Source organism: Petaurus breviceps, unplaced genomic scaffold, assembly GCF_028583685.1.
Source record: "Petaurus breviceps papuanus isolate PSGF00001 unplaced genomic scaffold, PetGlider_PUasm1.0 86968, whole genome shotgun sequence".
NCBI classification, from domain to species: domain Eukaryota; kingdom Metazoa; phylum Chordata; class Mammalia; order Diprotodontia; family Petauridae; genus Petaurus; species Petaurus breviceps.
In genome coordinates, this window is record NW_027186802.1 from 15,397 (window position 1) to 38,076 (window position 22,680).

Here is a 22,680-nt window from a genome sequence, read left to right on the forward strand (position 1 = left end):
CACACTTCATAAAAGTTTTAATCAGAATGGTAGAAATCAATCACAGGTTGTTACGCCCATGTTGGGCATTCCCAAGCCGCAAGTTCCTCCCTCCCAGACACAGTCATTCGGTTCCTAATTAGTCCTATTGGGAGCAGGCAGAAAGTTTACTCTGGGCTTTTCCCTGGGGAATGAACTCTGCATCAGATCATTTCAATGCAGCATCTCCCTGCAAGAGGGCTACCACGTGTTGAGCTGCCAAGGCACCCTGGTTCTGCTCGCCATCTCCTTGCTTCTTCATGTAACATCGCCATCTGCCCTGCCCAAGCAACACCTTGTGGTTATGCCCCCTTGCCGCAAGGGCTTGTACTTAATTTTGTTTCATTTCATTCTATTTCTATCTCTTTAATACTATGCAAGTGTGAGAGAGTTTTCCTTCCACAAGGGCCATGAGCCATCTTGCTGTCACAGCCCTGTCAAAAGGTGTGGGGACCATTTTTGTTATCTCTTTCATTGGATTGGAATTTGGGTCCCTCTCCAGGTGCCTTTGGGTGGTGAGCACTGCAGGAGCTCTTTGTGAGGGCCATGACTGGGAGACAAGTGTTAGAGCTGAGATCCACAGCGTTAGGGACTGAGAGCTGACAGGGACCTCAGCATCCCTGTGGTCCAACCCCCCCCTCCAAGAATCCTTCTGGTAATGCATGGCTACTGATCCTGAACACTGTGCTGGTGGGAGGTGGATTCCATTGAACACTGACCTTTCTCCTCCACACCTCCTTCTATCTGCTCAGAACCATTCTGTTTTCTGGAAATGGGAAACTTTAAACTTAGAGTCAACTTATACATTCATATAAAGATTCTTTGTTTTGTTGCAGTCACTCACCCCTTTTTGTTGGCTGGTAGGACCTGAGTAGAGGGAAGAGCCAGGCAACAGAGGATGTAATATTTGGAGGGGAAAATAGGAGCTGAGTTCTTCCTCCCCTCCCACTCTTAGGTCCCTGAGAAGGCACAGGGGGCCTACGTGCTGACACTCTCCACCTTCTCAAGGACCCCAAAGGCACATGTTATGGCACAGGGCACAGATACTGCCTTTCCTTGTGCCTCAGCTCCAGTTCACAGCAACAACGGGATTTATTTCCTGTGGATCTCCACTCCAAGCACACACCAAGACACCTGGAAGTATCTGCCTCTGGGCCTCCTCCCCAATATCCCAGTGTCAGCTCTGGTGACCAGGCATTCTTTCCACACAGATGATGAGAGCTGTGACTAGATCATAGTGGGGAGAGGGACAGTGGGCTCTCCTTTGCCTCCAGGTGGAGGAAGGGCATGGTAGTATTCACCAACATCCTAGATGGACAGCTACAGCAAAGACACTTCCTGGGTCCAGGTATAAGGTCAAGCATGAAGACATGCCTGTGATAAGGCCCTGTCCCCACAAGCCAGGACTCTGTTTTGTCCTGTCCTTCTCCCCTCCCTCCCTCAGTCCTCAGCCTTCTGGGGCACACTCATTATGGAGTCAACATTCTGAGTTTTTATGGGTCATATTCTAAAACTGCTGACATTCTAAACTTGATTGTCTAAGGAGTGAGTAAGCTCTAACATTCTGGGATTATATTATTTTCAGTTTAATAATAATCTCTCTTTTCATTATGCTAATATGTTTTCAGAGAGAAAATCTGATCTCTGAGGCCCGCTTTCACTAACTCCCCCCAATTTCGGCAAACCATCAGCCTCTTTATGACGTGGGTGAAGGTTGCAGGGAATACTTAGAGTGTCACAGCACTGGATGTGTGCTGCCTTCCTTACACCCTAGTGGAAGGCAGGGATGACAGATCTTAATTATCCAAAGAGAGAGGGGAGTGTATGAGCTGTGGAATAGTGACAATGAATGGCAGTCACTCGCCTAGACATCCCAGCACAGTTACCCTGGTCCCGCAGCCCAGTGTTAGAGCACCCCTGGCTGGCCACAAGATGGGATTCAGTCTGAACAAGCTTCCCATCAAGGCATGTGCTCCTGGCGTATAGCTTCCTTGAACCTAGAGGCATGACACAGCTCAGTTCTAAGAAAAAGAATCAAATCTGTGGCCACACTCCCACTCCACATCTGGAAGCTCCTCTCAATCTGGACAAACCCTTTCATTCACAAGACACAATCAATGGATAGTGGCCACATTAAAAAAAAAGAAAGAATAGCCCAAGTATAAGGAAAATGGCTTCTGAGCTTCTGGATGGGCTGCTTTGCTCCAGTAGGGTTTAGACTCCTTCTCCCACTTTTCCTCCCATGCTTCCTTTCTGGGGGGCTCAAGCACTTAATGTCTTTCCTTCCCTCACGCCTCCAAAGGTCACAGGGGAGGACTTGCATCTCAGTAAGTGTCCCAAGGCCCATTCTCCCAGCTCATATATCTTCCCTCAAGCTTCTAGGAGTGGCCCTGAAAGGTTGGGAATGTCTTTTTCTAATGCTTTTGGCTTGAGCCCCACCTCTAATGTATTCTTCTCCTGATTGTGGGTTGATCAGTGCCTCCGTTTAAGCAGTTAACATCAATTTGCTGTTATAAGGGTCTATTCCCTGAGAAGATACAGCAAGAACTGAAGTCTACTTTCTCCCTGAGCCCAGGGGGCATATATTCCCCTGTGCTACTTTGGTCCCCGAGGAGAGTAGCATTTGCTGTCCATGTTACATCCCGAATGTGGCACAGGTGCTTCCTTGCTTGTAGGGCCTGGTGTCTTGGCCGCTGAGTTGGATCCCTGCTGTTCCTTGGGGCTGTGCTAACAGACCGGGCTCCGCAGATTACAGACTCTGGCTTGGACTCCAGCTCTTCTGACCTTTCAAAGGACACAAGGTCTATCCCATCTCCAACGTACGTCCACCTAAGGCACGAAAGAAACAATCACTGGGCCGTGGTTGGGGTAAGTGGGCTGTCAGCACTAGTGCTCTCTCCATAGCTAGAGACTCAGAGTAGTCCCTGCCTCCTCACTTAAACAAAGCCAGGCAGGACTGAAAATAATAAAAGGATTTGTTCTGGGAAGTTTGGATTCAGTCAAAGGGCTTCACTTGAGGACCTAGAAGGCCACATGGGGCCTCGAGGCTGCACAGTCCCCAGCCCTGGGCTGCCTCTCTTCCCTCTCTTTCCTATTCCTTTCCCTCCTTCCTCTCTCCAGTTGCTTCTCCAATTGTCTCTTCTTCCTTCCTGTTCTTCTCCTCCCTTCCTTCTACCTTTACTTCTTTTCTTGAACCTTTCCTACTTTGATCATTCCTTCCACCCTGCTCTCTTTCCTACTCTCCGTCCTTCCCTCATCCTCCCTCCTTTATCCTTGCTTCACTGTTACTATTTGCTTCCTTTCTGATTCTTTTCCTCCCTTCTTCCTTCCCCTCCACCTGCCTCCTTTCTAACCTCCCTCCATCTGTAATGGGGGCCCAGATAGCAGACCTAAAGCAGGTCCAGAATGTACATATTCCAATCATCCTTCCATCACATGTCATTATTCCTTTTCAGGTTCCCCAGCCTTGTCCATGTGGGCCGACAGCCCGCAGAGCATGGTGGATATGCTCAGAGGATGATGTTCCATTGGCCAGTCCCCTGTTATGTCCCCATCTATCCTTTCCTTCCCTCCTTCCTTCTCCCTTCCCCTTTGTCTGTTTTTCTTTCCCTCTCTCCTCTTCCTACTGTGTCTCCATCCCATTGTCCTTCCCATTATCCTCCCACTTCCTCTCTTCTTTTCCTCCCTTCCTTTTGTCCTTCTCTTTTCCCCTGATTTTCTTCTTTCCTTCACTCCTTCCTTCTTTTTCACTCTTCCCTTCTTTCCTTTCTTGCCACTGCTTCTTTTCTTCCTATTCTACTACCTTCCTTGACTCCCTCCCTACTTTTCTCTCTCCTGTTTGTTCTCATCCTCCCTCCCCCTCTCCCTTTAGCTCTTCCTCCCCCATATGGCTCCCTTCTTCCCATCCTTCCCTATTAATTCTCCCACCCTCCCTTCTTTTCTCTTCCTCTCCTTCCTGATCCACCTCCTCTCACACCTTCCCTCCATTTTCTTGCTCTCTTCCTCCATCTTTCCAACCTTGCTTCCTTTTTAGCCTCCTTTTCTCCCTTGTGTTCTTCTTTACTTTCTACCCTCTACCTTTCTTCTTTGCCTCCTTTTGTAACTCTGTTGTCATTCCTCTCTCTCTCCCTTTTTTTACTTTCTTGAATTGTAAATTTTTATTGGTATCATTTGTTTTTATATAACCAATGTCCCACTTAAAAAGAGAGGTAGATTGTCTGCAGTTTCTCTTTGTTGAGATTCTGCCAGATTTCCCCTTGATTTCTCAAGCCCTCCCCCTCTCCTCCTTATCTGCACTGGCTCATCTGCCTGCCAGTTGTCCCAGCTGTCAACTTACTCCTCCAGAAAGGGTCCACTTGCAAGAAACACTTCCCACTGGGCAACTGGCATCTTATTCAAAGCCTCTTGATCTCCTGGGCTCCTAAGGTAACCATCAAGGCTGTAAATGTTCATCTCTCAGGATTGCTGCTTGATGACCTGTGACCAGGGAAATAGATAAAAAACCAAAGAGATTTGTCTGAAGGTTTTTCAGGCTGACTGGGCAAGCCCATGTTATTGTAGCTACCACCACTGCTGATGGGAAGGTAGAGGAGAGGAAATCTCCTCCCAATGCTGCCCCCTCCCCCAAAGATAAGTCTAAGAGAGAGCTGGCAGAAAGGGCCTCTGGGCTCTCTATTTATGTTCCCCCTTCCCAACCATGTTTCTGTCTCCTTCACTAGCATACTCCTTCCTCCTCCTCCTCCTCCTCCTTTTCTCTTTCTCTCTCTCCCTTCTTCCCTCCCTCCCTCCAATTATATCTCACTGTCTTCTTCCCATAGTCACACTGTCTCTGTCCCTCTTATACTCTTTCTCTGACTCCATGTCCCTCCATCCCTCAATGGTTTTGTCTCCTTTACTAGATATCTTTTCCCTTCTTTCTTGCACACCATCATCTTATTTATCTAAATTCATGTTCCCTCTAATTTTCTTTTGGCCATTTTCTTTTCCTAGCTCACTTTTCTCCCTAGCTCCATTTGTTGCTCTGGCTCTTTACCTCCATCCATGGCTTTCCCCTTCTTGCCTTTTTGTCTTTGTCCCCTTCATTATTTTTTCATCTTCTTATTCTTTCTCATACTGTCTTTCTTGCCTGTGTAGGGGGGCCACTACATGGAATATTAATGAGGATGGGCCTGGTCTCTGCGTCCTTTCATTGTGCCACATTGCCCTGACCCCTTGCTAAAGAACACACATAGATAGTGGCTCCTTATTTGTCCACCTTGATTGGGAGCAATGTCAGAAAAGGATTGGTGACTGATCCAGGAAGAGCTGCCCACTAAGTAGGCAAGGAAAAGCCAAGTCTTCATCTTTCTTTCTTTTACTTTTTTTTAAGGAGGATTCGGACTCTCCCTTGGATTTCTGAAAGTCAGGAAAAAAGGGATGTCCTTCCCTTCCTCTTTCCCCAGATGCAATAGCTGGAGGAGAAATCTCCTTCTGGGCAACTAGTGCCTGATTCAAAGCCACTGGAACTTGGTTCCTCTCTTGGTAGGTTCACATACCCCTCTCTCTGTCAGTCCATTCATCCCTAGATCCCTCAGTCCCTCCCTCTAGACCTCCTTGATCATTACCTGTATTCCTCCATCCATAGATCCACTCCATCTGTTACTTGATCCTTTGCATTTTCTCCATGGAATCCATCACTCTGATCCACCTCTTGTGTAGCTCCATTTGGGTCTCCCTTGGTCACTCCTGACCCTCACTCTGTTATTCCATCTTTATTTCTCTTCTAGGGCCCTCTATTTTTCCCAACCTCATTCTACCCTTCCCTTCCATCTATCCTTTTAGCCTGTGTACCTCCCTCCTGGTATCCACACCTAACTCCCATCTGTCCCTCCAGATAATCCATCAGTCCCTGACTAAGCCTCTCCATTAATCCATATCTCCCTGTATCATTGACCACTTCCAGTATAATTTTTTCTAAGTATGTAGTTCTGACTTGGTACTTTAGTTTACCCTTCCATTTCTCACTTTGATTGTCTTTCTAAGCATCTAAACCTCACTTTGTAGATTTGTCCTTTAACTTGTCCTTCAATGTTAGGATCTCAGCAAACATTCCATATCTAATTCTTAAAATCTCTCTTTTCTTCCTTTCCTGGATCTCTGTGTTTCCTGACCTGTCTGTCCATCCTTCACTGGTAGGACTTCTCCTTTCATGTATACTTACTATGCTGGTACCTCCACACAAGAATCTCTTACTTGGTGCAATTCCCTTTCCAGGCATTCCTAACTTTCTTCGTTCCTAACCATCTCTCATTTTACCAGTTTCTCCATTCATCCATCTCTTACTGTCTAGTTTGCTCTTCCATTCATTCCTTGCCTTTTTTCTTCTAACCATTCATCCTTCTATGCCTCTCTCAAGGTCTTTTTAACCATCAGTCTCTCAGTGTTTAGGTCTTGCCATTCATTCACCTCTCCTTGTCTAGATTTCTTTAGTCATCTAGTTTTCAATTTCTAGCTCCCTCCAATCACAAAACTCTCCACTTTTTGATCTGTACACTCACCCATCTCTTACCAAGTATGTTTTGTCTTCCATTCATGTGTTCTTCTCTGACAGTCTAACCATCCATTTCTCTTTGCCTAAGTATAAACATTCATTCATCTCTGCCTTGCCAATTCTCATTTCAGCTATCTCACTTCATATGCTTCTTGCCAGTCATTTTCTGCCATATCCAAACACCTCTTATATTCTGGATCTATACATTCAACTTTTTCCTAGTATCTGTGAGTCACCAATCATCACCATCTCCCTCTCTGTCTTTCTCAATACACTCTTCTCGCCTTGTCTGTTTCTCTTCATCCATTCATCTCTCACTCTCTTGGTATACACATTCATCCACCATTCAGAGATTAGCTTTCTTTAAACATACAACTCCCATTCAGTACTTCAGTTCACCCAGTGCATTTCACACTTAGCTGGTCTTTCTAAGCAGCCAAACATCAATTATACTTATCTCTCTTAACCTGTCTCTCACTCTCTGGATTGCTACAAACATTCCATATTTCCTTCTCAAGATCTCTCCTTTCATGCTTTCCTGCCTCTCCTTGTTTCCACCACTATCAGGCTTCTGCTTTCACACATACCTCAAAGTGCAGGCATCTCCTGTCAGGAATCTCTCACTCAATACAACTCATCTCACTCTCTTTCTGTACATCTCTCATTCTCTACCAACCATTTCTCATTTTCCCATTCTCTTGATTGAGCCATTTCTTATTGTAGATACTTTTTTTCATAATTTTATTGCATAGCTCTCATTTTTTCCATAATTTTTCCTCTACCACTCTTACTTGATTTTTAAAATCTTTTTTTGTTCTTTTTATTTCTTTTTTTATCTAATGCTTTATTAACTTCTAGTTTACATCATTCGTTTCCACAAGATTTTGAGTTACAAATTTTCTCCCCGTTTTTCCCCTACCCACCACCCCAAAATAGCGATCCCACTGGATATCCCCTCCTCCAATCTGCTCTCTCCCTTATCTTCTCCCATACCCCCTCCAACTTTCCAGTAGGACACAGTGGATCTCTATGCCCCAGTGCCTGTATATCTTATTTCCCAATTACATGTAAAATAGTATCAATAATAGTATATATATATATATATATATATATATATTAAACATTTGATTTTAAAACTTTGAATTCCAGATTCATTCCCTTCCTCCTTTGTCACCCACCCTTACTGGGAAGATAAGCAATTCAATATAGGTTGTACATATGTAGCTATGCAAAACATTTCCATAGTGGATATATTGTAAAAGACTGACTGTATTTCCCTCCCTCCTATCCCACCTCCCACTTGTTCCAATCTCTACTTTGATCTTGTCCCTTTTCTTTTCTTTTTCTTTTTGCCTTTTGGAGGGCAATTGGGTTTAAGTAACTTGCCCAAGGTTACACAGCTACTTTTTTGTGTGTGGGTGTTAAGTGTCTGGGACCAGAACCAAACTCAGGTCCTCTTGACTCCAGGGCCAGTGCTTTACTCACTGTGCCACCTAGCCGCCTGATCCTGTTCCTTTTCAAAAGTGGGTGCTTCCAACTTCCCTCCCCCCCAGCCTGCCCTCCCTTCCATCATCCCCCCCTCTCATCCCCTTCCCCTCTACTCTCCTGTAGGATGAGATACCCTATTTAGTGTGTATGTCATTCCCTCCCTAGGCCAAAGTCAATGAGAATAAGGTTGACCCATTCCCTTTTGCCTTCCTGTTCTTCCCCTCCATTGTAATCATTTTCCCTTGCCTCTTCTATATGAGATAGTTTAACCCATTCTGTCTCTCCCCATCTCCTCTCATTATATTTCTCTCTTACCTCTTAATTTCACCTTTTAAGTAACATCCCTTCCTATTAGATTGGTCCTGTGCCCTCTATCTATACCTGTAAACATATATACACTCATTCACATATGTATTCATATGCCCATATATCTTCCTATATAGACATCCTGATTGTTATCCTGATTGTGTTTCTACAATATTCAAATTGTTTCTTCCTGGCTGCTTGTAATATTTTCTCCTTGATCTGGGAATTCCAGAACCTGGCTATAATATTCCTAGGAGTTTTCTTTTTGGGATCTTTTTCAGGAGGTGATTGGTGGATTCTTTGAACCTCTATTTTGTCCTCTGGTTCTAAAACATCAGGGCAATTTTCCTTGAGAATTTCTTGAAGGATGATTTCTAGGTTCTTTTTTGATCATGGCTTTCAGGTAGTCTAATAATTTTGAAATTATTTCTCCTGGATCTATTTTCCAGGTCAATGGTTTTCCCAATGAGATATTTCACATTGCCTTCTATTTTTTCAATTTTTTGGATCTGTTTAACAGTATCTTGATTTTTCTTAAAGTCACTTGCTTCCATTTGCCCCAATTTAGTTCTGAAGAAATGATTCTCTTCAGTGAGCTTTTGAGATTCTTTTTCCATCTGGCAAATTTGGCTTTTTAAGGCATTCTTCTCCTCACTGCCTTTTTGAGCCTCTTTTGCCATTTGAGTTAGTCTATTTTTAAGGTGTTATTTTCTTCAGTCAGGTTGTTGATTCTCATTTCATAATTTTCTTGCATCATTCTCATTTCTCTTCCCAATTTTTCCTCCACTTCTCTTATTTGGTTTTCAAAATCCTTCTTAAGGTCCTCTATGGACTGTAACCAGCTCATATTTTTCTTGGAAGCTTTTGGTGCAGGAGTTCTGACTTCATTGTCTTCCTCGTATTCCATGCTTTGATCCTTTTTGTCCCCAAAATAGGAGTATAAAGTTGGGTTACTTTGTTTGCTTTGCTTCCCTCATTTGCTCATGTTGCCATTCAATTACTTGACTTTTGGCCTTTTTGCCACAGTAGGACTCTCCTACCAGACAGGGGAGCTTCGTCCCAATCACTGAGGTTTTCTCAGCTGCCAAAGGTATTAGTTGGGTGCCCTCTCTGAAGCCTCCACACGCTCTGGCAAGCTGGTTGCACACCCCAGGACCTCCACCCTATATTGCAATCCAGATCCAAGCAGGTTAAATCAAGAGCGATTACACCTCACACTGGTTTCTTGGTCCCCCTATAATCTGTAGGCCAGGAGCTGAAGCTGCCACATGGTGGTGGTGGCTGCACGGCTGCGGTGCCTCAGTAGCTTCTCCCTCCAGGGGATAAAGCCTCTACTACACTCCCAAACTACTGGATCCCAAAGTCCACACTGCACTGACCTCTCACTTTGTCCATAGCATCTATGGGTTGATAATTCTGGAAACCACCACAGCTGTTGGTGATCTGAAGTCTCTCCAGCCAGTGGCTGGTCAGGCCACCCTGAGGCTAAAACATTGGGCTTGAGTGGGGCTGGAGTCGGCTCCCAGAGTGTTGCACTGGCCACTTCCTGCCAGCCTGCTGGGCTGTCCTCAGCGGGAGGTTAGCTTCTCTGTGTCATTTTGTGGGTTCTGTAGCTCCAAAGTTTGTTCAGAGTCACCTTTTACATGAACTGGAGGAGGTGGAAGCTGGAGCCCTATGGAAGTCTTGTTTCTACTCCACCATCTTGACCTTCTTTATTTCTTCTAGGAATGCTCATTGAGCTGGTTTCCTATCTGCATTTTTCCCTTGAGGCTTTACTTGTAGATGTTTTCAAGTCATTGTCTTCTTCTGGATTTGTATCTTGAGCCTCCCTGTCACCAAAGAAACTTTTTATGGTCAGATTATTTTTTTTATTTGTTCATTTTTCTGGTTCTTCTTAATTTTGGACTTTATGTTAGAGTAGGGTTCTGCTCACCTCTGGGGGCAATGACTGGCTTGAGTTTCTGTCTTTTATGTCCTTCTACTCCTTTCTCAGATTGGTCTGGGGGATTGTATGTTTTTGGTGCTTCCAAGATGGTGTGATCTGAGGAGTAGTCTGGTCACTGCCCTCTTGATTTGTGCTCTGGTCCTTGCATAGATAATTCCTTTGTTCCAACATGACAATAATTGCTTCCCTCTGCCTTGAAACTGTGACCAGGAGCTGGGAAATTGACAACAGAGCTGCTTAATGGCAACTGCTTCTCTCTGCCTGAGAACTGTGACCCAGAACTAGGTAATAGGAGATGGAGCTGCCAAATGGTACCTGAACATACACCCAGTGCTAGTAGAGGGGACCCTAGAGATCTCTTTCTGACCAGGTCTTCAGTCCTCTTACTGGCCCTGGGTACTGGGCTCCTGCCACCGCCATAGCCCAGGGCTGCTTCAGCTGTTCTTTATTCCTGGCCAGCCCCCACCCCATTGTTTGTATATATTTCCTTCTGTCTTCCAAAGCTGCTGTGGGCCAGAAAAATGTCTCACTGTTACTTTTTCTTGCATTTCTTGCTCAGAATTCATTTTTCCATATGTTTTCTGTGATCATTGTAGAAGAAGTTTTAAAGGAACTTTGGCAGTTGTGACCCCTCACTCTGCCATCTGGACTCTGCCTTCCATATTTTACTATCAAGATCCCTTTTCCTCTTCATTCCTTGCTGCTTCGGTGTAGCTTTTCATCCTTCTGTGCCTCTGCAGGTCCTTCAACCATCGGTCTCTCAGTGTTTAGGTCTTGTTATATTCTTTCATCTCTCCTTATCTAAATCAATATAGTCATTCACTTTTCACTGTCTAGCTCTTTCCAATCACCATAGTCTCCCCACTTTTGTCTCTGTATTTATCCATTTGTCACTGTCTAGGTCTTGCCATCCATTCATGTCTCCTTCCTTCAGTTGGTCTAAAGATCCATTTGTCCATGGTTATGTCTAGACATTCATTCATTTCAGCCTTGCCTGTTCTCAGTTCAACCATGTAGCATTCCAAAATTCTTGCCATTCATCCACTTTCTATAATTTCAATTTTACTATCAATCACATTTCATGTTCTGTACCAAAGCTTACTCTGTTGATTTCTCCATTCATCTGTCTCTCACTCTCTGGATTGCTGCAAACATCCCTATCTCCTTCACAAGACCTCTCCTTCCATGCTTCCACTGCTGTCCATCCTTCACTGTTAAGGCTTGTCTTTTCACACATGTCATTGTGCATGTATGTCCAACAAGGAATCTCTCATTCAGTACAATTCTCTTTCCATACATCTCTCACTCTCATGGTATCTCTTACTGTACATTTCTCATTTTCCCATTTTCTCCATTCATTCACCTCTTGACATCTCTGACATTCTTCCATTTGTTCCTGGCCTTTTAGTTCTAGTCATTCATAATTCTAGTCTTCTCTTGGTCTCTTGGTCTGTTTCATAATGCAGAATTCTCTGTGTGCATCCGCCTCTGCATGCATCCAGCTCTCACTGTCTAGGCTTGGGCATCCATTTATGTCTCTTTTTATAAGACAGTTTAGTTTAACCATCATTTCTCTTTCATTGGTCTAACTATTCATTTGTCTCTGCCTTGCCAATTCTCAATTTGTCCATCTCACAGTGCATAACTCTTGTTATTTATCCATTTCTTACTATCTCAATTTCACTATCCTTCACCTCTCATATTGTGGGTGTCTCCATAGCTATCTTACCTTATTCCTGCCTGTCTTTCTTAAGCCTTTGTTCTTTCCCTAACTCATTCATCTATTCATCTATCCCTTCCAAATTAGGCTTCTCTAAGCATATAACTCTCCCTTATTTCTTCAGTATAGCTATCCATCTTTTCAATTTCTCCATTTACCCGTCTTTTACTGTCTGGATCTCTGCAAATATCCCTATCTCCTTCCCAAGCTCTCTCCTGTCATCCTTTCCTGCCTATCTTTATTGCCACTGCTATTGGTCCTTCCTTGTAAAGGCTTCTCCTTTCACTCATACATGTATCTCCAGCCAGGAATCTCTCACTCAGTACAACTCCTTCCATGCATCTTGGTCTCTCTTACTCCTTTCTTCATTTTTCCATTTTCTCCACCCATTCATCTCTTGATATCTTTCACACTCTTCCATTTTTCCTGGATTTTTAATTTTAGCCATTTTACCATTCTGTGCTTCTCTTAGTCTGTTCAATCATGGGTTTTGCAATGTTGAATTCTCTCTATCTCTCTATTCATCCATCTGTGTCTAGTCTTAGACATCCATTTATTTCTCATTTTCTTTTTTTAACTTAATTTAATTTTTTTCAAGCAATCAGGGTTAAGTAACTTGCTCAAGGTTACACGGTCAGTTATTTCTGGGTGTGGTGCTACGTATCTGAGCCCAGATTTGATCCCCAGGTCATCCCGACGCTGGAGCCGGTGCTCTTACTCTCTGTGCTACCTGGCCGCCCCTATTTCTCATTTTCTATGGCAGTCTAACCATCAATTTCTCTTTCACTAAGTCTAAATATTCATTTATCTCTTCCCTGCTAATTCTCAATTCAGTCATCTTGCATTTCATACCTTTTACTATTCATCCATTTCCTCCTAGTTAGATTTGACTATCACCTTACTTGTCATAGCCTGGGTCTCTCTATTCACCCTTTCAGTGTCTGTGTATCAACCATTGTCACCCACTCCCTATCTATCTTTCTCAATCAGTTTTTCTCTCCTTGTATATTTCTCTTCAACCATTCACCTACTGTTTCCTGGTTAGTTTTCTCTAATTTTGTAATGCTCCCTTAGGATTTCAGTATACTCATCCATCTCTTACTCTGTAGATTTAGCCTTTCATCTTTCTCTCATAGTCTGGATCTCTGCAAAGATACAATTCTCCTCAAAAATCTGTCCTTTCATCCTTTTTCTGCTGATCTGTGTTTCCTCAGCTGTCCATTCTTCACTGGTGAGACTTCTCCATTCACACCTACCTCAACATTCAGGTATCTATAGCCAGGAATATATCTTCCAGTAAAACTCTCTTTTTGTGCATCCTGCACTCTGTTGAACTCCCTTAGGAGCCATCTCTCATTTTCTCACTTTCTCCATTCATCCATCTCTTATTGTCTTGGTTGCTCTTCTATTCTTTTTTTTTGTCTTTCAATTCTACATATTCATCATTCTGTGCCTTGCTAGATCTATACAGTCATTAGTCTTACAGTGCTGAAGTCTCTCCATTCACGCATCTCTCACTGTTTAGGCCTTGCCATCCATTCCTTTTTCTGTCTCTGAGCTAGTCTCTGAGCTAACTATATCTCTTTGGTTACATCAAACCAGTCATTCATCTCTTCCTTGTCAATTTTTAGTCAGCTACTTCACATTGCATAGCTCTCACCATTCATCCCTTACTTCCTATTTAGATTAGAATATTACTTCAACTATCCCAGTCTGGGCCTCTCATTTCAACCTCTTTTTAGTGTCTGTGTGTTCCCATTATCAACATCTCCCTATCTATATTTCTCAATCCATTGTATCTCCCTTTTTCTCTATTCATCTACCACTTCTATATTAATTTTCTCTAAACATGTAATTCTCCCTCTGTACTTCAGTACCCCAATTCTTCTCTTACTCTGGCCTGATTTATGAGCATCAAACTCTCCCTTTGATTATTTTTCCATTCACCTCTCTCTTATGTCTGCACACACCCATATTTCCTTCTCAACATCTCTCCTTTCATCTTATACTGCCTATCTACATTTCCACCACAGTCCATCTTTCATGATTGAGGCTCCTCCTTTCACACATATCTCTCCATGCATGTATCTCTAGCCATGAATCTTTCATTCAGTACAATTCTTTTCATACATCTTTCAATCTATTAGTCTCTCTTACCATAAGTCTCTCATTTTCCCAGTTTCTCCATTCATTGATCTTTTGATGTCTTCTACAATCTTCCATTCATTCCTGGACTTTTAGTTCTATCCATTCATCATTCTGTGCTTTTCTTGGTCTGTTCTACCATCAGTTTTACAATGCTGAATTCTTTCCATTCATGCATCTCTCACTGTCTAAGCTCGGGCATCTATTTGTGTCTCCTTTTCTAAGACAGTCAAATCATTCATTAAGCTCTGCCTTGACACTTCTCAATTCCTTCCTTTCACACTACATGACTTTTGCCATTCATCCATTTCCTACTATCTACATTTCACTATCATTCACCTATAATATTCTGGGTTACTCTATTCACCCTTGTCCCTTCCTCTCCTACCTTCCTGTCAGGTAAGACAGATTTCTATACCCAATTGAGTGTGTATATATTGTTCTTCTCTTTTTGCATTAGTTGAGTTGAGAGTGAGGTTCAAGTGTTACCTGAGCTGTCCCTGTCATTTTCTTCTTCACTGTAAATACTTTCTTGTGTACTTCTTTTATGTGAGATAATTTCCTCCATTCTTCCTCTCCCTTCTCTCTTCTCTCAATTCACCCCTCTTTCTTTTCTTTTCTTTTTGCTTTTTGGAGGGGGGAAGGCAGGGCAATTGGGGTTAAATGACTTGCACAAGGCCACACAGCTGGTAAATGTTAAGTATCTGTGGCCAGATTTGAACTCAGGTCCTTCTGACTCCAGGGCCGGTGTTCACTGCATCCCTCTTTCTAACTCTTCCATTCTTTTTTTGAGATCATTCCAACATAATCGACTCACATCCGTGCCCTCTCTCTATGGAGATTTCTTCTAACTTCCTTAATGACAAAGTTCTTAGGAATTACATCTTCCAATCTAGAACAGTAAACAGCTTGAGCTTATTAAATCTCTTATGATTTCTCTTTCATGTTTACCTTTCTGAGCTTCTCTTGAGTTTTGTATTGGAATGTCAGATTTTTCTATTTAGCTTTGGTCTTTTCATTAGGAATGTTGGTGAATCCTCAATTTTCTTGTGTCCATTTTTTTCTCCTGAAGAATTATACTTAGTTTTGCTTGGTGGGTTATTATTGGTTGTAATCCTAGCTCCTTGGTCTTTAGGAAATCATATTACAAGCCCTCTGCTCCTTTATCTTGGTAGCTACTAAATCTTATGGGATCCTGACTGCGGCTCCACAGTATGTAATTTTTTTCTTTCTGAATGCATAAAGCACTTTCTCCTAGACCAAGGAGCTCTAGAATATGACTGTTATTTCTGGGAGTTTTCATTTTGGTATCTCTTTCAAGAGGTAACTATGGATTCTTTCAGTTTCTATTCTGCCCTCTGGTTCTAAAAAGTGTGGGCAGTTTTCATTTATAATATCTTGAAATATGATGTCTAGGCTATTTTTTTGGAGGGCAATTGGGGTTAAGTGACTTGCCCAAGGTCACATGGCTAGCAAGTGTTAAGTGTCTGAGGCTGAATTTGAACTCAGGTCCTCCTGACTCCAGGACTGGTGCTCTATTCACTGCACCATCTAGCTGACCCTAAGGCTCTTGTTTTGATCATGGCTTTCAGGTAGTCCAATAATTCTTAAATGATCTTTCCTTGATCTATTTTCCAGGTCGACTGTTATTCTGAAGAGATATTTTACATTTTTACCTGTTTTTTCATTATTTTGATTTTATTTTATTGTTTTTTGAACACTCATGGTGTCATAAGCTTCCTGCTTGACCAATTCTAATTTTTTAAAATATTATTTTCTTCAGTGATGTTTTGTACTTCTTTTTCCATTTAGCCAATCTTGCTTTTTAGGTAGCTATTTACTTCAGTATTTTTGGTGCATCTTTTCCCAAGCCATCAATTCTCTTTGCACATTTTTTTTTGCATTGCTCTCATTTCCTTCCACAATTTTTCCTCAAGTGCTCTCATTTGAGTTTTAAAAAATTTCTTTTCCTTTTTTTTCATTGCTTGCTTTAGCTCTTCTAGGAATTCTTGTTGGGTTTGTGTCCAATTTGCACTTTTCTTTGAAATTTTCTTATACATGTTTTCATATCATTGTCTTCTTTTGAGTTTGTGTCTTGAGCTTCCCTGTTACTATAGTACCTTTTTGTGGTCAGATTCTTTTTTCTATTGTTTGCCCATTTTTCCCAGCCAACTTCTTTGCTTTTTACCTCTGTGTTAGACTTGGGCTCTGCTAACCTCTTGGGGCAAGGTGTGTGTGCATGCACACGCATGTGTGTCTGTAACTGTATGTCGCTGTCCCAAGCATCAGGATTTTTCTCCATGTTGTTTTCACAGCTGGTTCTTGAGGTCTGTAACTTTTCAGTGCTTTAAAGATGGTGTGATGTGGGGAGAGGGGTGGTCATTGTTCTCCTGGTCTGCCTTGTGATCCTTTTTAATAGAATGTGCTAGTGCTCCACTCTCCACACTGCAACTGTTACCAAAAAATAGGACCCTTGCATTCTCTCTGCTCTGGAACTGTAGCCAGGGATCCTGCTCCCCTGTGATAGCAAAAACTCCTTTCTAACATGGAACTGTGACCTGGAATTGGGTAATGGTCAGTGGAGCTAAGTGGCACCAAATCCTAGGCTCTGTGCCTGCATAAGGGTCATCATCAAATACTTTCTGACCTGTCCCTATCCCTGTATCATCTCTTGGCAGTGAGAACTCCTGGAACAGTTGCTGCTGTTGCCACATCTGCAGCATTCAAGGTCCACGGTTGGTGTTGCTTCCATTCTGTGCTCTGGGCTAGCCCAGAGGCCAGTGTCATAGGCCTTTTCTTCTGACCTCTTAAGTAGCCTTGTGCTGGACAAAAGGTCTCACTCCAACATTTTCTTGGCTATGCAGCACCATTATATAACTTAACTTGTTAAAGGTATTTGGAAAATACTCCCTCTGTCCTGCAATTTTGACTTCTAATGAAGACTTTTGTGAGCATTTCTAGATCACCCTCAAACAAACATGGCTTATCTTTCTTTCTAAAGTTTCATTCTCTATCTGTAGATTTCTCTTCGATCATTCAGTCACTGAGGAATAATTCACCATTCTAGGTAAGATTTTTCTAAGCATGGTGCTCTCAATCTTTTTTTCAGTATAACAAGCCATTTCTCACTCCAGGAGGATTTCTAAGGATCAGAACTTCACTGTTGATTTCTCCATCCAAATTTCTCTGACTATATGGCTATAAACTTTGATGTCTTCATTTAAATATATCTTCTTATGTGAATTCCTGGCTTTCCCTGTCTTCTACACAGCCCAACCTTGTCAGCTCAACTATTCAACACCAAGATCTATGGGCAGGAATCTTCACACCGGAATCTCTCATTCGGACCAATTCTGTCCTCAGATATGTCACTCCCTCAGCCACTCTTACAAGCCATCTTTCATTTCCCATTGCAGCCCTTTCTATCCCAAGTCTCTCTTGAGTTCATTGTTGTCTTATGAGTTCTAGACCCACACTATTTTGTGTATACTTAGAATCTCTACCACACATTTACCTGACAATCTGAAAGTTTCTACTTTGATACATCTGCCCCACTGTGGGTAGGTGTATTTAAGCCTCCTTCACTCAGAGACTACTTCTCTTGCTACGCACCTCTCCCACTCCGTACATCAGTCCACTCATCCATTGCTACTTCAGAGGGTCTTTTTAAACAGCCAGACCTCACTTATACTTCTCTCCATTCATATCCATCTCCCACAGTGGCTCTCTAGAAACATTCAATACTTCAATCCCTCCATCTGGACTAACATGTTTTTGGGGCTCCTGCTCTGTTCTCAAGTATTTATCCTTCACTGTTATGGCTTTTGATTTCATTCACACCACCCAGGGCAGGATTCTCCAGCCAGGAAGCTCTCACACATTATGACCTTTGCTTACACCTCTAACTCGCTTGCTCTATCACCATCCATTTCTCAGTTCCCTTTTTTCTATTCACCCATCTCTCACTTTACAGGGTTCTCCTCAGTTCTCTCTGGTTCTCTGAGCTATAGACTTGCATTTTTATCTCTCTCCTTAGATCGAACCACTCATTACACTCCTACCACACAAGGGTTTCCATTCATCCATGTGTCACAGCGTAGGTCTCTTCATGTATCCCCCCTCCCTCTTTCCCCCAACCCAACCAAGCATTTCTCATGGGATATGTCTCCCCACTGTTGCTTCTCTTCCTTGTGCTCTTTAATACAATATCATACCACAGATTTCACACCATTCATGCTTTCATTTCAATCGGGATTTGACACTCACATCCTGTATCAGAGTTTGGGTCTCTCCATTCGTTCTTGCCTCCCATCCTTACTCTCTCTCTCCCAGATGTTCTCAGGGCATTCTTCTCTCCCAACTTGTCTTCATGCATTCAGCTTCCAACTTCAAGTTAGTTCCATTCATGTACCATTCACAGGTTAACTTCCTGTTTCCATACATTTCCCACCCGTTCCATTCCATCCCTGCTGAGCTTCTCTCACTAAGGACGAAGTCAGTCTTTTCCCTATCTCCATTCAGCCTCCTCTCCCTGATTCCTTCGGTTCACATCTGTTTCTTAGCATATCGACTTACTTAGTCTCCTGGCTCTTTCTGGTTTCTCACCTGTCTCCTTCACTGCTGAGGTTATCAAACATAGCTCACTGGATTAGGATCTACAGGCACCAGTCTTTCATTCAGTACAGCTCCCTTCCTGTACACATCTCATACCCTTTTTTGTCTTTACATACATCTCTCATTCACCCCTTCCTCTATTCATCCATGTCTTTCAGCCTAGGGTGCTCTTCCACTAATTTCTCACTCTTTTGTTTTTGCATCCTTTGGGATCCCCTACAGAAAAGCATCTGTTTACACCCCTTCACTCTGTAGACCTCAGGTGGCATTGATTTCTCTTACTATCACACAACCTCTCCAAACATTGATTCGATTCAGTCTCACCAATCATCCTTCCCTTCCTCACTGCTCTCTTATTCACCCATTTCGCATTGCAGCCCCATTCCCATTCATCCTTTCCCTCATATAGAGATTTGGCTATCCCTTCAGGTATCAGAGCTTGGGTCTCTCCTTTCACTCCTGCCTTTGGGTCTGTGTGTCTCCCATCATCACTTTCACCCCTTCTGGCTTTCTCCATTCATTGTCCCCTCTCCTTCTTTCTGTTGCACAACAAATCTCTCACTTTCTCCCTATGGCCATTCATCCGCCACACACAGTTGGGCTCTCTCAATTCATGCAATATAATTCTGCTTTGTACTTCACCCAAACATATCGCACTCAGGCTCCTTTGGAAGTAGAAAGAGCTCATTTGTACTTCACCCATTCACATGCATCTCCCAAAGAGGGTCTCTACAACCATTCCATACTTCTCCCTCTCCATCTCACCTAACATCTTTCTGGGGCTCCTGCACATTCCCAGGTATTAATCCTGCACTGCTATGGCTTCTGCTTTCATTCACACCAGGTAGGGTAGCAACCTCCATCCATGAATCTCACACAGTATGACTTTCTTTCCTTATACCTCTCACTCTCTTGGTCTCTCTTAACTTTCATTTCTCCTTTCACCTTTTCTCTCTTCAGCCTCCTCTCATTCTCCAGGGTTCTACTCAGTTCTCCCTGGTCATCTGACCTCTAGACTTTCATTTTTATCTCTTTCCTTAGATCCAACCACTCATTACACTCTTGCTACACAAGGCTTTTCATTCATCCATGTGTCACAGTGTAGGTCTCTTCATGTATCCCCCCTCCCTCTTTCCCCCAACACAGCCAAGCATTCCTCTTGGGATATGTCTCCCCACTTTTGCTTCTCTTCCTTGTGCTCTTTAATTCAATCTCATACCATAAATTTCACACCATTCATGCTTTCCTTTCAATCAGGATTTGACACTCACATCCTGTATCAGAGTTTGAGTCTCTCCATTAGTTCTTGACTCCCATCCTCACCTTCTCTCTCCCAGACATTCTCAGGCCATTCTTCTTTCCCAACTTCTCTTCATGCATTCAGCTTCCCCCCCCCCAGAGGTAGTTCCATTCATGTCCCATTTGAAGGTTACCTTTCTATTGGCATACGTTTCCCACACGTTCCATTCTGTCACAGCTGAGCTTCTCTCACTAAGTGTTTGATTTAAGGAGGACGACATTCCTTATGTCCATCTCCATTCAACCTTCACTCCCTCATTCCTTCCCTGCATATCTCTTTCTTAGGATATTGACCTTCTTAGTTGCCTGGCTTTTTCTGGTGTCTCACCTGTCTCTCCTTCACTGCTGAGGGTATTAAACACAGCTCACTGAATTGGGATCTGCAGGCACCAGTCATTCACTCCGTACAGCTCCCTTTATGTACAACTCTCACACACTTTTTTTGTCTTTCCATCCATCACTTATTTACACCTTCCTCCATTCATCCATCTCTTTCGGTCTTGGCAGCTCTTCCACTCATTCCTGGCTCTTTTGTTGTTTGGATCCATTGGGTTCCCCTACAGAAAAGAGTCCCTTCACACCCCTTCACTCTGTAGATCTCAGGTAGCATTCATTTCTCCTGCTGTCACAAAATCTCTCCAAACATTTGTTCCATTCATTCTCAGCATTCATCCTTCCCTTCCGCACTGCTCTCCCATTCACCCATCTTGCATTGCAGCGCCGTTCCCATTCATCCTTTCCCTGATATGGAGATCTGACTATCCCTCCAGGTATAAGAGTTTGGGTCTCTCCTATCACTCCTGTCTTTGGTTCTGTGTGTCTCCCATCATCATTTTCACCTTCTCTGGCTTTCTCCATTCATTCTCCGCTCCCCTTCTTTCTGTTCCACAACACTTTCTTCCTATAGCCATTTATCTCCCACATACAGTTGGGCTCTCTCAATTTATCCAATATCATTCTGCTTTGTACTTCACCCATCCACATGCATCTCCCACAGTGGGTCTCTACAACCATTCCATACTTCTCTTTCTCCAACTGACCTTACATCTTTTGGCGGCTCCTGCTGCCTTCCCAGGTATTCATCCTTCACTGCTATGGCTTCTGCTTTCATTCATACCCCCCAGGGTAGCAACCTCCAGCCATGAATCTCACACAGTATGACTTGCTTTCCTTATACCTCTTACTCTATCTTACCACTCATTTCTCCGTTCTCCATTTCTCTCTTCAACCTCCTCTCATTCTCCACGGTTCTACTCAGTTCTCCCTGGTCCTCTGATCTCTAGACTTTCATTTTTATCTCTCTCCTTAGATCCAGCCACTCATTACACTCCTGCCACACAAGGGTTTCCATCCATCCATGTGTCACAGTGTAGGTCTCTTCATGTATTCCCCCCTCCCTCTTTCCCCCAACCCAACCAAGCATTCCTCTTGGGATATGTCTCCCCACTGTTGCTTCTCTTCCTTGTGCTCTTTAATTCAATCTCATACGACACATTTCACACCATTCATGCTTTCCTTTCAATCGGGATGTGACACTCACTTCTTCTATCAGAGTTTGGGTCTCTCCATTCGTTCTTGCCTCCCATCCTCACCCTCTCTCTCCCAGACATTCTCAGGCCATTCTTCTCTACCAATTTGTCTTCATGCATTCAGCTTCCCCCCGCCCCGAGGTAGTTCCATTTATGTCCCATTTGAAGGTTAAGTTCCTATTGGCATATGTTTCCCACTCGTTCCATTCTGTCCCACCTGAGCTTCTCTCAGGAAGGGTTTGAGTTAAGGAGGATATCATTCATTAAGCCCATCTCCATTCAAACTCCACTCCCTCATTCCTTTCCTGCACATCTCTTTCTTAGGATATCTACTTTCTTAGTCACCTGGCTCTTTTTTGTGTCTCACCTGTCTCTCCTTCACTGCTGAGGGTATTAAACACAGCTCACTGAATTGGGATCTGCAGGCACCAGTCATTCACTCCATACAGCTCCCTTTATGTACAACTCTCACAAACTTTTTTTGTCTTTCCATCCATCACTTATTCACACCTTCCTCCATTCATCCATCTCTTTCGGTCTTGGCAGCTCTTCCACTCATTCCTGGCTCTTTTGTTGTTTGGATCCATTGGGTTCCCCTACAGAAAAGAGTCCCTTCACACCCCTTCAATCTGTAGATCTCAGGTGGCATTCATTTCTCCTGCTGTCACAAAATCTCTCCAAACATTTGTTTCATTCATTCTCAGCATTCATCCTTCCCTTCCGCACTGCTCTCCCATTCACCCATCTTGCATTGTAGCGCCGTTCCCATTCATCCTTTCCCTGATATGGAGATCTGACTATCCCTTCAGGTATAAGAGTTTGGGTCTCTCCTTTCACTCCTGTCTTTGGTTCTGTGTGTCTCCCATCATCATTTTCACCTTCTCTGGCTTTCTCCATTCATTCTCTGCTCCCCTTCTTTCTGTTCCACAACACTTTCTTCCTATAGCCATTCATCTCCCACATACAGTTGGGCTCTCTCAATTTATCCGATATCATTCTGCTTTGTACTTCTCCCATTCACATGCATCTCCCACAGGGGTTCTCTACAACCATTCCATACTTCTCTTTCTCCAACTGACCTTACATC

At 43.2% G+C, this 22,680-nt stretch overlaps 1 long non-coding RNA gene across 1 annotated transcript; it reads right to left on the reverse strand.

The window, feature by feature from the left end:
• LOC138176348 (uncharacterized) lies at positions 1–22,674 on the reverse strand. The gene is made up of 4 exons (XR_011172218.1): positions 20,393–22,674; positions 5,622–18,756; positions 4,355–4,494; positions 1–2,847 (listed from the first exon to the last, which is right to left on the reverse strand). It is a non-coding gene; the product is annotated as an uncharacterized lncRNA (long non-coding RNA).
• Positions 22,675–22,680: the final 6 nt, after the last annotated feature.